The 15,364-nt window shown below is 42.2% G+C and overlaps 2 long non-coding RNA genes across 2 annotated transcripts in view; one reads left to right on the top strand and one right to left on the bottom strand.

The window, feature by feature from the left end:
* Nucleotides 1-11,536: 11,536 nt before the first annotated feature.
* On the bottom strand, nucleotides 11,537-12,233 carry LOC133242782 (uncharacterized). The gene is made up of 2 exons (XR_009734892.1): nucleotides 12,158-12,233; nucleotides 11,537-11,968 (listed from the first exon to the last, which is right to left on the bottom strand). It is a non-coding gene; the product is annotated as an uncharacterized LOC133242782 (long non-coding RNA).
* A 414-nt stretch (nucleotides 12,234-12,647) lies between these two features.
* LOC133242785 (uncharacterized) overlaps nucleotides 12,648-15,364 on the top strand; it is a 35,952-nt gene continuing 33,235 nt past the window's right edge. The window contains exon 1 of the long non-coding RNA XR_009734894.1: nucleotides 12,648-12,735. This is a non-coding gene — a long non-coding RNA (uncharacterized LOC133242785). The remainder of the gene's footprint in view (nucleotides 12,736-15,364) is intronic.

Genomic DNA, 15,364 nt, shown 5'->3' with positions numbered 1-15,364 from the left:
AAGGAATTAGCATTTTTCTCTCAACTGTACAACCTAGAGAAGAGAAATGAGAGAAAAAAATATAGATGAGTTAGATATATAATCTCTCTGTTTGAATCCAAGTTTCTCACAATTTCTGTAGTATAAGATAAATTTTAAAATAAACATTACATACAAACATTACCCAGAGTATAAAATATTACCTTCCACTTCCAAAAAAAAAAAAATACTACCTCCTCTTACTGTAAGAATGAAATTCAGTGTTTTCATTTCTACTGTTAATGCAACTGCAACTTGTAGTTCACCATTCACTAAATGGGTTTCATAGCCTACTAATTGGCTCAGAACTATAGAGTCAACAAACTGTTTTTTCTTTAAATATTTTATGTATGCAAAACTCCATAATGAATCTTAGGCCTCATTCTTCTACGTTTATTCTTTTTCATGCTCTTCTATGTGCTAGCATAAAATACTAGGATAAATTCTGGGAAAAGTGTGATTAAAAAAGTCATGGGAATCTAGTATATCTAAAATGAATGCTTTTTCACTTCAGAGTTTTCTTTGTCTAGATGTTGAGAATAGACCTAGAAATGACTCAGGTGGATCCAGCATGCAATCACCTTCATAGTATTCTGGTGTCCATGGGATGCAAATAGGTTGAGCCACAGTTACTCCCTGATCTCTTTTTGCTGATTTCATTTCAAGTTTCCTGTTTTTTCATTGGTTCCTCAGCCCCTTTGGAACAGGATTTTTCTGTAAAGTCTTTTTCCTGTCCAGGAGGGTGACCAAACACCCTCTATTAACTATGGACTTCTCCAGATTGGAGCCTTCCCTCTCCCTTCCCCCAAATGTATAGAAAGGGGCTGTGGCCTGGGTTGTCGGTAACAAGCCATGTGGTTTTGGATAGTCAGAGACATTACTTTGCCAACAAAGATCCGGCTAGTCAAGGTTATGGTTTTTCCTGTGGTCATGTATGGATGTGAGAGTTGGACTGTGAAGAAGGCTGAGCGCAGAAGAATTGATACTTTTGAACTGTGGTGTTGGAGAAGACTCTTGAGAGTCCCTTGGACTGCAAGGAGATCCAACCAGTCCATTCTGAAGGAGATCAGCCCTGGGATTTCTTTGGAAGGAATGATGCTAAAGCTGAAACTCCAGTACTTTGGCCACCTCATGTGAAGAGTTGACTCATTGGAAAAGACTCTGATGCTGGGAGGGATTGGGGGCAGAAGGAGAAGGGGACGACAGAGGATGAGATGGCTGGATGGCATCACTGACTCAATGGACGTGAGTCTGAGTGAACTCCGGGAGTTGGTGATGGACAGGGAGGCCTGGTGTGCTGTGATTCATGGGATCGCAAAGAGTCAGACACAACTGAGCGACTGAACTGAACTGAACTGACTAGCCCCAGGAAAGCATAGCTCCTCATCTGTAAATTTTGGAATTGGATTTAGATACATTCTGAGGTCCCTGTTGGTGCTCACATTCCAGGATTCTCCCCGTAGCCCACTTCTCCTCCTCAGAAGGCAGGGATGTAGAGGTCAAAGAGGGTGTCTTTTTCTACTGAGGATCCTCTGCTCCCATAGCAGTATGTTTCTGTATGAGGAGTGTGTAGCACATTCATCCCTCGTATGTGTGGAAAGCTATCATTTGGTCCAGATGAAGGGGATTCGAGAGTGAAATGACTGTTGAGGACTAAGTGATGGGGATCCAGTTAAGGCTTGGAAGCAGCACTGAGCTGGGCTATCACCAAGTACAAGTGGGGTGAGGCCAGGGGTCCCTAGGTGCTGCACCACAGGCTGGGTGAACGTTTAGGGAGGTATTTCTTATGACTCATGGATCTCACTTTTTCAATTCAGCTCTTACTGTCAACAGGAGCTCTGTCTGCCCCTGGCCTCAGTTACCATGTGGCCATCCCTCCAAGCTCAGCTATCACCAGAACCTAACAGGCACTCACGTTTCCTCTCTCTCCCTTCCTCTCCTCTCTCTCTCTCTCTCTCTGTCTTTTGCAGATACCAGTTACTTAAGAACTAAGAAAAGATATTGCCAATTTCTAAGAAACCACACCATAAAATTTACCTTTTCCATTTGATGAAAAAGACCTACACAGCAAGTCAAATTAAAGCCCAAACAGCACACTGGAGGGATCCTTACCTGAAAATCAGCATCCCAATCAACAACCACTCTCCGTGAGACAGAATTGATGGGAGAAATCTCACTCATCAGCCTCCAAGTGTCATGCATCGAGAAGGAGACCAGTGCTTTGATGGACACACAGTTTAGAGAGACCTTAACTCTTGTTCCCCTCAATATTCATCCTCCAGACACCAGCATGGGAGCAATTGGAAGAATGCACCATATTACCCTGTCATTCTTTGCCACTAGACGGACTGTGCTAGGAGCAGACAGCATTTACTATACAGTGTTCTTGCTGAAAGTGTCTATCCTGAATTTAATCATGAGGTAGTTATCAGATAACTGCAGAATTTAGATCATTGAACAAGACAACTGGCCTGTCTTTCTTCAAACAGTTAATTTAAAAAAATTAAAACAAAAAAGTCAATATCTCCCCAAGTAAGACAAAAAGAAAAGGAGAAGAGATGTCTCAGTTTCCAAAGGACTAAAGAAGTACATGTTACTATAGTGTGTTACTACCATATTTCTTTAGTCCTTTGGAACAACAAACATCTCCTCTCCTTTTCAAAGATGTCTTTGATGGCAGACGTTGACCTGTTTGCAGAGGACAGGCCAGTTGTCTGCTCAGTGGTCTACATTTTGCAGTTGTCTGATTATTTCCTCACAATTAAATTCAGGTGTACCCTTTTTGCCAAGAACACCAGCTAGTGTACACTCTGTGCTTCCCAGTGCAGCCCCTTGGAGTCTGAGGGCATCCACTTTTCCTGTCACCACTGTTGTCATCTTAGCATCGGACACTTTGTTATGCAGGGGCTCATAAGGTCCATTCATCGGAATGACATATTTTTCTATCTATAATCAATAATTTGATTAGTGGTAATTTGAGAGTGTATGAACTTCATATTGTATGATGCTCTTTCTCTGAAAATTTTACCATCCCTGATATGTGTCAATTATTATATTTGTGTTTGTGCACTGGAAATTTTCTAATTCTATCATTCTCTAAACTTGTATTGTAGGCCTTGTGCTGTGGGAAGGACAATTGCTGCCCCTCCTATATCATTAAAGGTTTTATTTTGAATTTCACTCTGGACTAATGCATTTTTAAAATTCAGTGTTATAATCCATTATTATCATGATTGATTTTAGTAGGTATGGATATAAATTAATATAAATATTCTTGGGAAGGACAATTTCTACCCCTCCTATATCATTAAAGGTTTTATTTTGAATTTCACTCTGGACTAATGAAATTTTAAAATTCAGTGTTATAATGTATTATTATCATGATTGATTTTAGTAGGTATGGATATAAATTAATATAAATATTCTTGCTTTTCCTATTCATCTTTATATCTTAAACTCTCCCACATCTTTTAAGCTATATTTACCATTTGTAGTAGATTGTATTTATTGTGCTTATCCTCTGTGTTATTTTATTTTACTTGTGTATGCCATATTTGTGTGTGTGTGTTTGGTATTTAGGAAGGACTGGATAGCTAATGCACTAAAATTTTTTTACCTCTTAATCCCTTAGTATGTTGTACATTTCTAATATTTGAAGTATAATTTTTAAATGATATCTGTCAACTTCAACTTTTTATCACTGTGATGATCAAGGACATTATTATACTTTTTTCTTCTGCCTTTACCTACCACTTCTTATAGTATTATTTCAACCCAATCAAATGTATACCCTTTATATACTACATTTTCCCCATCTATTTTTAGTGCAATAACTGGTAGGGTAGATGTAGGAGCTGGAGGAGGGGCCCACTGGGTCCTTTGGACCCTCCACTGGCACAGGATGGTTGTCCCACCCCAGGAGGGCCAACACATTCCCTGTAGAAGGTCAAGAGCATGCCCAGGCTGCCTGCATAGCAGAGCCCAATACCCACTGTCTTAAATCTTCATTTACATATAGGCAATGATGACCAGATGTACAGAATTCAAAGTTTCCTCAGTCAGTTCTGGAGGAACTCTAAATATTAGAGTTCATCCTTAAAGATTCCTCATAATGGAATGACGACTACCTAAGTTTGGCATATTTATTATTGCTTTGAGGCATGGAGAGCTTCAGTCAGTTCACTTCAGCCACTCAGTCGTGTCCAACTCTTTGCAACCCCATGGACTGCAGCATGCCAGGCTTCCCTGTCCATCACCAACTCCCGGAGCTTGCTCAAACTCATGTCCATCGAGTTGCTGATGCCATCCAACCATATCATCTTCTGTTGTCCCCTTCTCCTCCTGCCTTCAATCTTTCCCAGAATCAGGGTCTTTTCTAAGGAGTCAGTTCTTCACATCAGGTGGCCAAAGTATTGGAGCTTCAACATCAGTCCTTCCAGTGAATATTCAGGACTGATTTCCTGTAGGATGGACTGGTTTGATCTCCTTGCAGCCCAAGGGACTCTCAAGAGTCTTCTCCAACACCACAATTCAAAAGCATCAATTCTTCAGTGCTCAGCTTTCTTTATGATCCAACTCTCACACCATACACGACTATGGGAAAAACCATAGCTTTGACTAAGTGAAGTGAAGTGAAGTTGCTCAGTCATGTCTGACTCCTTGCGACCCCATGGACTGTAGCCTACAAGGGTCCTCTGTCCATGGAATTTTCCAGGCAAGAGTACTAGAGTGGGTTGCCATTTCCTTCTCCAGGGGATCTTCCCCACCCAGGGATCGAACCTGGGTCTCCAGCATTGCAGGCAGACACTTTACCATCTGAGCCACCAAGGAAGCTTTGACTAGATGGACCATTATTGGCAGAGTAATGCCTCTGCTTTTCAATATGCTGTCTACGTTTGTCATAGCTTTTCTTCCAAGGAGCAAGCGTTTTTTAATTTCATGGCTGCAGTCACCATCTGTAGTGATTTTGGAGCCCAAGAAAATAAAGTTTTTGACTGTTTCCACTGTTTCCCCATATGTTTGTCATGAAGTGATGGGACTGAATGCCATGATCTTAGTTTTATGAATGCTTTTTTAAGGCAGCTTTTTCACTCTCCTCTTTCAACAAGAGGCTCTTTAGTTCCTCTTTGCTTTCTGCCATAAGGGTGGTGTTATCTACATCTATGAGGTTATTGATATTTCTCCCAGCAATCTTGATTCCAGCTCGTGCTTCATCCAGCATGGCATTTCATCTGATGTACTCTGCATATAAGTTAAATAAGCAGAGTGACAATATACAGCCTTGAAGTACTCCTTTCCCAATTTGGAACCAGTCAGTTTTTCCATGTCCGGTTCTAACTGTTGCTTCTTGACCTGTATACAGATTGCTCAGGAGGCAGGCCAGGTGGTCTGGTATTCCCGTCTCTTTCAAAATTTTCCAGTTTGTGTGATCCACATAGTCAAAGGCTTTGACATAGTCAATAAAGCAGAATAGATGTTTTTCTGACACTCTTTTGATTTTTCTATGATCCAACGGATGTTGGCTAATTGATCTCTGGTTCCTCTGCCTTTTCTAAAACCAGCTTCAACATCTGAAAGTTCTCAGTTTACATACTGTTGAAGGCTGGCTTGGAGAATTTTGAGCATTACTGTGCTAGTGTGTGAGATGAGTACAATTTTGCAGTAGTTTGAACATTCTTTGGCATTGCCTGTCTTTGGGATTGGAATGAAAACTGACCTTTTCCAGTCCTGTGGCCACTGCTGGGTTTTCCAAATTTGCTGGCATTTTGAGTGCAGCACTTTCACAGCATCTTCTTTTAGGATTTGAAATAGCTCAGCTGGAATTCCATCACCTCCACTGGCTTTCTTTGTTTTGATGCTTTCTAAGGCCCATGGCACCCCACTCCAGTACTCTCGCCCGGAAAATCCCATGGACGGAGGAGCCTGGTAGGCTGTGGTCCATGGGGTTGTGAAGAGTCGGACACGACTGAGCAACTTCACTTTCACTTTTCACTTTCCTGCATTGGAGAAGGAAATGGCAACCCACTCCAGTGTTCTTGCCTGAAGAATCCCAGGGACGGGGGAGCCTGGTGGGCTGCCGTCTATGGGGTCGCACAGAGTCGGACACGACTGAAGCGACTTAGCAGCAGCAGTAACAGTAGCAGCAAGGCCCACTTGACTTTGTGCTCCAGGATGTCTGGCTCTAGGGATCACACCATGTTGTTATCTGGATCATGAAGATGTTTTTTGTATAGTTCTTCTGTGTATCCTTCCCACCTCTTCTTAACATCTTCTACTTCTGTTAGGTCCGTACCGTTTTTGTCCTTTTTTGTGTCCATCTTTGCATGAAATGTTCCCTTGGTATCTCTAATTTTCTTGAAGAGATCTCTAGTCTTTCCTATTCTATTGTTTTCCTCTATTTCTTTGCACTGATCATTTAGGAAGGCTTTCTTATCTCTCTGCATTCAGATGGGTATATTTTTCCTTTTCTCCTTTGCCTTCAGATTCTCTTTTCAGCTATTTATAAGTCATCCTCAGACAACCATTTTGCCTTTTTGCATTTCTTTTCTTAGATGATTTTTATCACTGCCTCCTGTACAATGTCACAAACCTCTGCCTGTAGTTTTTCAGGCACTCTATCAGATTTAATCCCTTGAATCCATTTGTCAGTTCCACTGTATAATCATAGGGGTTTGATTTAGGTCATACCTGAATGGTCTAGTGGTTTTCCCTACTGTCTTCAATTTAAGTCTGAATGAACAGCTTAGGAGAACATAAATGACTTGTCCACAATGAATTTATTGATTTTTTAAAAAATCATCTTGCTTTGTATGTTGTGTTGAGATGTAGAATGTAAATTGAGTTTCTTTCCACTGAGGGCAAAGGGAGACCTGGGGTTTCACAGGAAAAAAAATTTTTTTAATCTATTAGCCTTTACTGGGATACATCTTAAAGCTGATTGTTCCAGTTCTGTTTCTCCCAGGTCTTTATGACTTTCTCTCTGATCCTTTCTCATTATCTTTTATTCATTTCTATTCTGTTTGATCTTTCACTTTTTTTAGTTCATTGTCCCTTATAATTTCAGACAAATATGATCCCTTAGGTACCTTGTCATTTAGCCTCTTTTTCAGAGAATTTTATTTTCTTCCATTTTTTTCTGATTTCTGGCACTTCTCATTTCTTCATTCTTTTCTACTTCTATCTTGTGTATTTATTTGCAGTTCTGGGGCTTTTCCCCATGTGCATGTTTGTGTGCTTCTACAGATGTTTGTTCAGAAACAATTCAGATACAGATGCTATTTTACATTTATCCTATGTTTTGTGGGTGATTTTGAAGGGAATCTTTTCAAGAACTAAAATTTTGACTCTTTGTATATGTTTTTGTGTTTTGTTTTTGTTTTTTGTCACCTTGGAATAAGTGTCTGCTACATGATTAGTTCTAGGTAGGAACAAACTAGTGCTTTGATTGGCATAGTTGATTCCTTAGTTCTTGGTCTGTCTTGTGCAATTGCTCTAGCAGAGGTAAGGTTTTGGGAAAGATATCATATGTCTCCTAATTCTGGGATTCTGTTTCTTTCAGTGGGAACTTTAATTTCTGCCAGTTGCACCATTCTTTTTCTTCACTACAAGCATCCAAAGGATGCTCCCTTCTGCTAGATCTCACACTTGATCCCAGTAATTGGGCTTCTTCAAGATTGCCACCTTCTGGTCCTCTGCACTGTCAAACCTGTTCCTGTCAATTCCCTAATTACCAGAGCTATAGCCAACCAGGTCTCAGACATCTTATGAGTTTATCCACATGCTCTTTCTGTGAGTAATTTTACCTGAGTTCCCTCCCAAGTACTCGCTCCCTGCTGTCCTCTCCTCTATGTGCAGAGTTTTTGCTGGTCCTGCTACTGCTGTGTGGCTCCCACACCTAGCTGAATACGAACCAATTGGAATCTATAGTGTTCTCTGGCCCCTGGTTGTTTGGGGCAGGGTTTTGAGCGGTGTCCATGACTCTCTATGTTAGTCCCTAGCCCTCTGAATTTCATGTTGAGAGATTCAGCTGCCATTATTCCAGGTAGACCTGTGCTCTCCTATCATTCTTTTTCAAATGCAGAATTTCAATAGTACATAAAAGTAGACATAACAGAACAATTATCAACTTATGGCTGAACTTGTTTTACTATAGTCCACCCACTTACCTATTCCTATATCTTTTAAAGCAAATCTCAGACATCATATTTCATCTGTGATTATGCCAGTGTGTGCTCAGTCATATCCAATTGCTTGCAACGCCATGGACTATAGCCCACCAGGCTTCTCTGTCCATGGAAATTTCCAGGCAAGAATACTGGAGTGGGTTGCCATTTCCTTCTCCAGGGGATCTTCCCGTCCCAGAGATCAAACTGCAACTCTTGTGTCTCCTACATTGACAGGCAGATTCTTTACCGCTGCACCACCTAGGAAGCCCCAATTACATCAGTGAAAGAAAGTGAAGTCGCTCAGTCGTGCCTGACTCTTTGCGACCCCATGGATGTGTTTCTCTAAATGAGAACTATTTTTGAAAGTATTATCCTCATAGCATTACATTTATTCATAAATTAATTAAACATCTTTCATATCATAAAATGTTGTTCAAAGTTGTTTCAATTATTGTTTTTAAGTTAGTATCCTTTCTTGGTATCCAAATAAAATCCACAAACTGTAATCAGTAGGATATGTGTTTAAGTCTTTACATATATGTTTACCCTTGGTTTCTTCCTTCCTTCCTTCCTTTCTCTTTCTTGCTCTTACTCTCTCGCTCTAGCTCTCTCTTGGTCTCTTACACGCCTTTTTTTTTTTAATCATTTGTTGAAGAAACTGAGTTGTGTGTTCTGTAGCATTACGGCAATCTAAATTGTATACCTGAGTGTAATTTAAGAAATTCTTCTGTCCTCTATGTTTCCTTTTTGGTGGTAAAATCTAGAGCCATGCTATTTTAAAAAAGAAAGAAAATGCAAGCCACATACGTAATGTAGATTTTTCTAGTAGCCCCACTGAAAACTAAAAAAGTATAAGCAGCATAAGCAAGTGCCTGCGTGCCAAGTCACTTTAGCCATGTCGGACTCTTTGCCACACTATGGACTGTAGGCTCCTCTGTCCATGGGGTTCTCCAGGCAAGAATACTGGAGCAGGTTGCCATGCCCTCCTCCAGGGGATCTTCCCAACCCTGGGATCAAACCCGCAGCTCCTGCACTCCAGGAGGATGCTTTACTGCTGAGCCACTGGGGAAGCCCCTTTATAAGGACACAGTAATACAAATATCATCTTCTACATGCTAATTAATACTACACAGTAAAGGAAATTAAAAGACGCTTACTCCTTGGAAGGAAAGTTATGACCAACCTAGATAGCATATTGAAATCAGAGACAGTACTTTGCCAACAAAGGCCCGTCTAGTCAAGGCTATGGTTTTTCCTCTGGTCATGTATGGATGTGAGAGTTGGACTGTGAAGAAAGCTGAGCGCCGAAGAATTGATGCTTTTGAACTGTGGTGTTGGAGAAGACTCTTGAGAGTCCCTTGGACTGCAAGGAGATCCAACCAGTCCATTCTGAAGGAGATCAGCCCTGGGATTTCTTTGGAAGGAATGATGCTAAAGCTGAAACTCCAGTACTTTGGCCACCTCATGCGAAGAGTTGACTCATTGGAAAAGACTCTGATGCTGGGAGGGATTGGGGGCAGGAGGAGAAGGGGACGACAGAGGATGGGATGGCTGGATGGCATCACCGACTCAATGGACGTGAGTCTGGGTGAACTCTGGGAGTTGGCGATGGACAGGGAAGCCTGGCGTGCTGAAATTCATGGGGTCGCAAAGAGTCAGACACAACTGAGCGACTGAACTGAACTGAAAGGAAATGTAATTCTACCAGAGTTTTAAAGCTATGTTAATAGAAAAATATTGTGCATGTCTTCAGTTTTTAACTTTACTTTCACATGAATTATAAATTAAATACAATTAAAATCCAGTTCCTCAGTCCTGCTTGTTGTTCAGTCACTAAGTCTAGTCCACCTCTTTGTGACCCCCATGGACTGCAGCACGCCAGGCTTCCCTGTCCTTTAACATCAGTTTCATTTGCTGAAACTCATATCCATTGAATCAGTGAAGCCATCCAACCCCCTCATCCTCTGTTGTCCCCTTCTCCTCCTGCCTTCAATCTTTCCCAGCATCAGGGTCTTTTCCAACGAGTTGGTTCTTTGCATCAGGTGGCCAAAGTATTGGTGCTTCAGCTTCAGCATGAGTCCTTCCAATGAATATTCAGGGTTGATTTCCTTTAGGATTGACTGATCTGATCTCCTTGCTGTCCAAGGGACTCTCAAGAGTCTTCTCCAGCACCCCAGTTAGAAAGCATCAGCCTTCTTTATGACTAACTATCATATCCATACATGACTACTGGAAAAACCATAGCTTTGACTTTATGGACCTTTGTTGGCAAAGTAATATCTCTGCTTTTTAATACACTGTCTAGTTTATCATAGCTTTCCTTCCAAGGAGCAAGCGTCTTTTAATTTCATGGCTGCGGTCACCTTACACAGTGATTTTGGAGCCCTCGAAAATCAAATCTGTTATTGCTTCCATGTTTCTCCCTATTTGTCATAGAGACTGAGGAGATTCATGTTTAATATCTTGGCAAGACTGCCTCAGAAGTGGTATGTGCTCTCTGATTAGGAGACACATCAAGTCATGTGTGTTTCTTCAAATAATATTAGCAATTTTTCAAGTTCAAGCTCTATGCTCATTAATTGATTATGTGGAGTAAAATGGTGATAGTCCATCATTATATGTTATTTACTGGAACAATTGTATAAAAAGAAACTTCCCCTAAATACTGTTTACTTACTTAGTGGTACCTTCTGTAAAGAAAACTTCAACTTAATGAACAATTTCCCAAGCATCCTCTGTGGTCACCAATAAGCTTATTTCTCCCCCACCCCGTGCTAATATGAATTTGAAGTTTAAAGCACATTAAAATAATTCAATTCATTGCAATATAGCCCTTACTGATACTCCAATTAACTTCTCTTTCAGTAGTGAAAGTGACTTTAAGTTGGCTCCTTCATCCTTTTGATAAGATTCTAATTCTCTTTGAGACCTTTCTTGATATCAGTATGACAAGGTGCTTCTGTCTCATCTTGACTATTTTCTGACTTGGAGTCAGTCATTTCTCTAAGAATCTCTGGTTTCTCTTGGTGCAAAACATTATTTCCAAATCAAATTGTTTAACCTAAAGATATCCATTAGAACTGTTTTATTTCTACATCTTTGCAGTGGACAGAGGTAGCAAATATATATTCATACTTGTACCTATTCATATATATTCATAATTCAAATTCAGAACTACAGGTTTTTTAAATTGAATGTCTATCTTTCAGCTGAATCTCTTTCCACTAATATCAGTAGTTTCGTTTTTAATGAAACTGGAATAGAAATGTGGTATCTCATACAGTCTCCTTTAATTTTCTGTGCATTATAGACAAAAGAATAAAAAAATACCAACAATGCCAATAACAATATAATTGAGGAAAGCAGTTTTATTTTGTCACTGTCCTGGGGGTACATATAAATTATTGTTTTATAGTCTCTTGGGATAGTTCTTATCCATATGCTTGTTCCACAAAAGGCTTTAACAGATTAATTTTTACACTGTGTTCTCAGTGTCCAGAGGTGACACCTTAGAAATTCATTTTATAATGATAACAAAACCAATGTGGTTTCCAACTCACGTGTAACCAAACAAGGTATATTCCTTATAGTCTAGCCTTGACTATAAGTTCAGCGGGTGGCTCAAAGGCCTGGGTGGAGGTGGGTCAGGGACCCCTGGTTTCCTCAGATGCTGGATCCTTGAACTTTCTCCTCTTCCTGGCTGAACTTGAGAAGAAAGGACGAATTTTCCTGGAGTTAAGCTTCTAATCTTAGCCTAACAGTGGCTTTCCACATCCAATGGAGACCTAGGAACGAGAATTTCTAAATAAAATTGAACTGAACTGGAATAGCATCAATTAAAATTCGGAATAATAGGGCACCTGAATAAAATACAGTTCTTCCCATTCAGGTCTGGAACCCTCTACCCGAAAGCTGCCATCCTGGCTGATCAGCGACATCGCAGCCCCCTCCACCCCCCGCCACCATTTACTCACAAGGACAGCCGTGCAGTTACAAGACGTGCGGTGCGAAGCCCCCTGGGGAGGCAGGACTCTGGAGTCTCTGTCTCTGCTTTTTACCCGCGAGACCCAGGGGACCCGACAGGGCTATGGCAATGGCTAGGTCGCCTCGCCCCCTGGCGGCAGGGCCGGGCCTCGGACGGCCAGTAACGGGCTGAGTCGCCCGGGTCCAGCGGGGACACCCGGGATGATCTCATACCTGCCTGCCAAATCCGTGCGCACCGCGCTGGTCGCGGATACGGGAGCCGGAAAACAGGTTTTATTAGGGGAGTAAAAAGCCTTCTGGTTAAACAGAAATATTCCACCGAGACTTGAGCCTGGATCGCTGGATTCAGAGCCCAGAGCGCTCACCACTACACCACGGAACAACGACTAATGGGTACTGTCCCACAGATGATCCAGACCGTACTCAGCTGGGAGGGCCCAGGACTCGCCTCCCGCCCCACCTCTCGTCACCCGGACCCGAGCCGCTTCCTCCGTGACGCCAGGGGGCGCCAGCCCGCGGCCGTCTCTTCAGGTTTGGACGTCGTGGAAAGAGTTGAAATCCATTCGGGGTGAGCGACAGGGAGGGACTTTTAGGCCTCCCCTAAATGCACCCGCTCTCCCTGCATTTCTAAGAGTTCTCTGCCCTGAGGTAAAATTCCCGCCAGGGAAAAAAAAAAAGTCCCTTTCCTCTTTGCAATCGTCCTCTTCCCGCTGCCCTGGGAACTCTGAACGTCCCCAGAAGAGCCCTTGGGACTTCGTGGGATGTCCCCTCCCTGGGACCCCAGGGTAGAATGGGGGAAGGCGCTGCCGGTTTCGTTGGGGGGTGGAAATCGAAGCGACCACCGTGCTCCACTTCACACTATGTGCACCCATGCCCTTCAGGCTCTGCTGGATTGTGTAACAGGAGTTTGTGTGCTGGAGGCACAGTAAGGCCAAACAAAAGCAAATGCAGGAGTCTGAAGCAGAGAAAGGCTTATTGCAGGGCTGGGCAAGGAGAAAGGGGACTCCTGCCTGTTCAAAAGGCTCAGACGGCCTGATAAGTTTTGGGGGAGAGTTTTTATAGGCAGTCTTTAGGGGGAGAGCTGCAGGGTATATGATCTTCCTGGACTGGTTGGTGGTGAGGTAACAGGGTCCTGTTCCAGGAATCTCAGTCAGTCTTCCGGTTCTAACTAATCTGGGGTTCCGGTGCCTGTGCTCTGCCTGAATGTACCATCCTCCCACCATCCTTCCCACGTGGGTGAGGCCCTAGTTCCTGAAGAAATTAAGAGATATGTATCAGATAGTTATGTACGTTCCTTGAGTTGGAACCTAGACCGTGCCCCATGGCTGCATTATTGTTTCTTTCTTTCCAATTGTGAAAAGAATTGGGGAAGTGAAAGCTCAGGAGGGAAGTTGTTGAGTAGCTCAGTCGTGTCCACTCAGGAGAGAAGTTGAAGAGTCAACAAACCTGTCAATCCAACAGTCCGAGTGCTTCCAGCTACCAAAGTGAAGCTTAGGGAGGTCTGTGGAAAGGTGTGTTACAGTGTAGCTGTCACCTCTTGGCACCTGCTGCTAAGTGTCTGTAGGGCTTGGGACTGTGGTGATCTGGTATCTGCTGGATACTGTGAACGACCTTCAGAGAACAACAGCTGCTTCACCTCCATGTCTAAACGTTGGCCATATTCCCCTTTTGGCTAACGTTAGCTCAGAACATGTATTATTATTTCTTGACCGTCTTTGTCTCTGCATTCCCTCACTTAATTAGTTTGAATCTGCCCTTTGAAACCCAGTGAAGGTCCAGGAAGCTGAAACTTTTCCCCAACAAATATGAAATGAGGGACATGGAAAGGCTTTTGTAAATAGGAGAGCCCCATAGGGTCCTGTTCCATGTCAGTGGCCCACTTTTCTTTGATACTCAGTCTTGAGAGGATCAGGTGTTGGACAAGAAAAGGAATAATATTTTTTTATAGATAATTTAAAAATAAACTCCCAGAGGAACTTGGCTTTCAGGATACTTGGTTTCAAGGTGTGGTTGGGTGTAATCCTATTATAAGATTTGGGCTTGGTTGGGTGATTTGTGATTTGGGGAAAGATTGGAAAACACAGGGTTTGCTCCATATTGAATACTGTTAGTGTGCACAATTCTATGATTGGAGTAAGGATGTAGCAGTTATTTCCTTATGAAAACAGGAAGATGTTTGAGATTTTGTAGGTTGCCCAGTGACCTTATTTTTCTCTGGGCAAAATTATGAAGGTGCCTTCTTTTATTGATTTTATAAAGGTTTCAGAAAAACCTTGTCTTAAGTTGATATTCTGTATCTGAGATTGTTTATTTCCAACAAGAGACGAAATCAGTCAGACTGTAAGTGTCAGGCCATCTCAGGGCATCAGAGACTGGTATTTTTCTCTCTCATTGGAAATCTCTATAACGAGAAATCAGAGCATTCTGGTATCTTAAGCTGTAGGTTCAAACTTGACTGAGTTACAGTGTGACTTTGACTAAGTTTCTGGAATATTATGTGGCTCAATTTTGTTGGCAAAGTAATGTCTCTGCTTTTGAATATGCTATCTAGGTTGGTCATAACTTTCCTTCCAAGGAGTAAGCATCTTTTAATTTCATGACTGCAGTCACCATCTGCTATTGACCTGAATTCTGTCGGTCACGATTTCTTTCAATTCATCTGAAGAAAGGTCACTTAAGAGAAAGCATAGAACTGTGGAGCCCAGAACTGACCTCTGCCATCTCTTTCTCCAAGAGGAGAATAAAATAACTGAGGTCTTTTTTTCCTTGTGTTTCTTTATTTTATTTACATATTTTAAGATTTTATTTACTTTTGGCTGCACTGCCTCTTTGTTCTGTGCTGGTCTCTCTCTAGTTGTAGCAATTGGGGGCTACTCTCTACTTGCAGTGCATGGGTTTCTCATTGCGGTGACTTCTCTTGATGTGGAGCATGGGCTCTAGGCAGGGAGCTTCAGTAGTTGTGGTACATGGGCTTAGTTGCTCAGAGGCACGTGGAATCTTCTCGGACCAGGGATCAAACTGTGTCCCCTGCATTGGCAGGTGGATTCTTAACCACTAGACCACCAGGGAAGTCCTCTTATGTCTCTTCAGAGCAGTGGCCTTCCTGTTCTTCCTCTCCACAGTTTGCAGCCATAGGTACTGCAGACCACTTAACCCACCTGTTCCCATTTGCTTTCCTGCTGGTCTTGGAGGGTCTC

The sequence above is a fragment of the Bos javanicus genome, chromosome 3 (genome assembly GCF_032452875.1).
Source record: "Bos javanicus breed banteng chromosome 3, ARS-OSU_banteng_1.0, whole genome shotgun sequence".
Lineage (NCBI taxonomy): Eukaryota > Metazoa > Chordata > Mammalia > Artiodactyla > Bovidae > Bos > Bos javanicus.
This window is presented reverse-complemented; position numbering and strand designations above follow the sequence as displayed.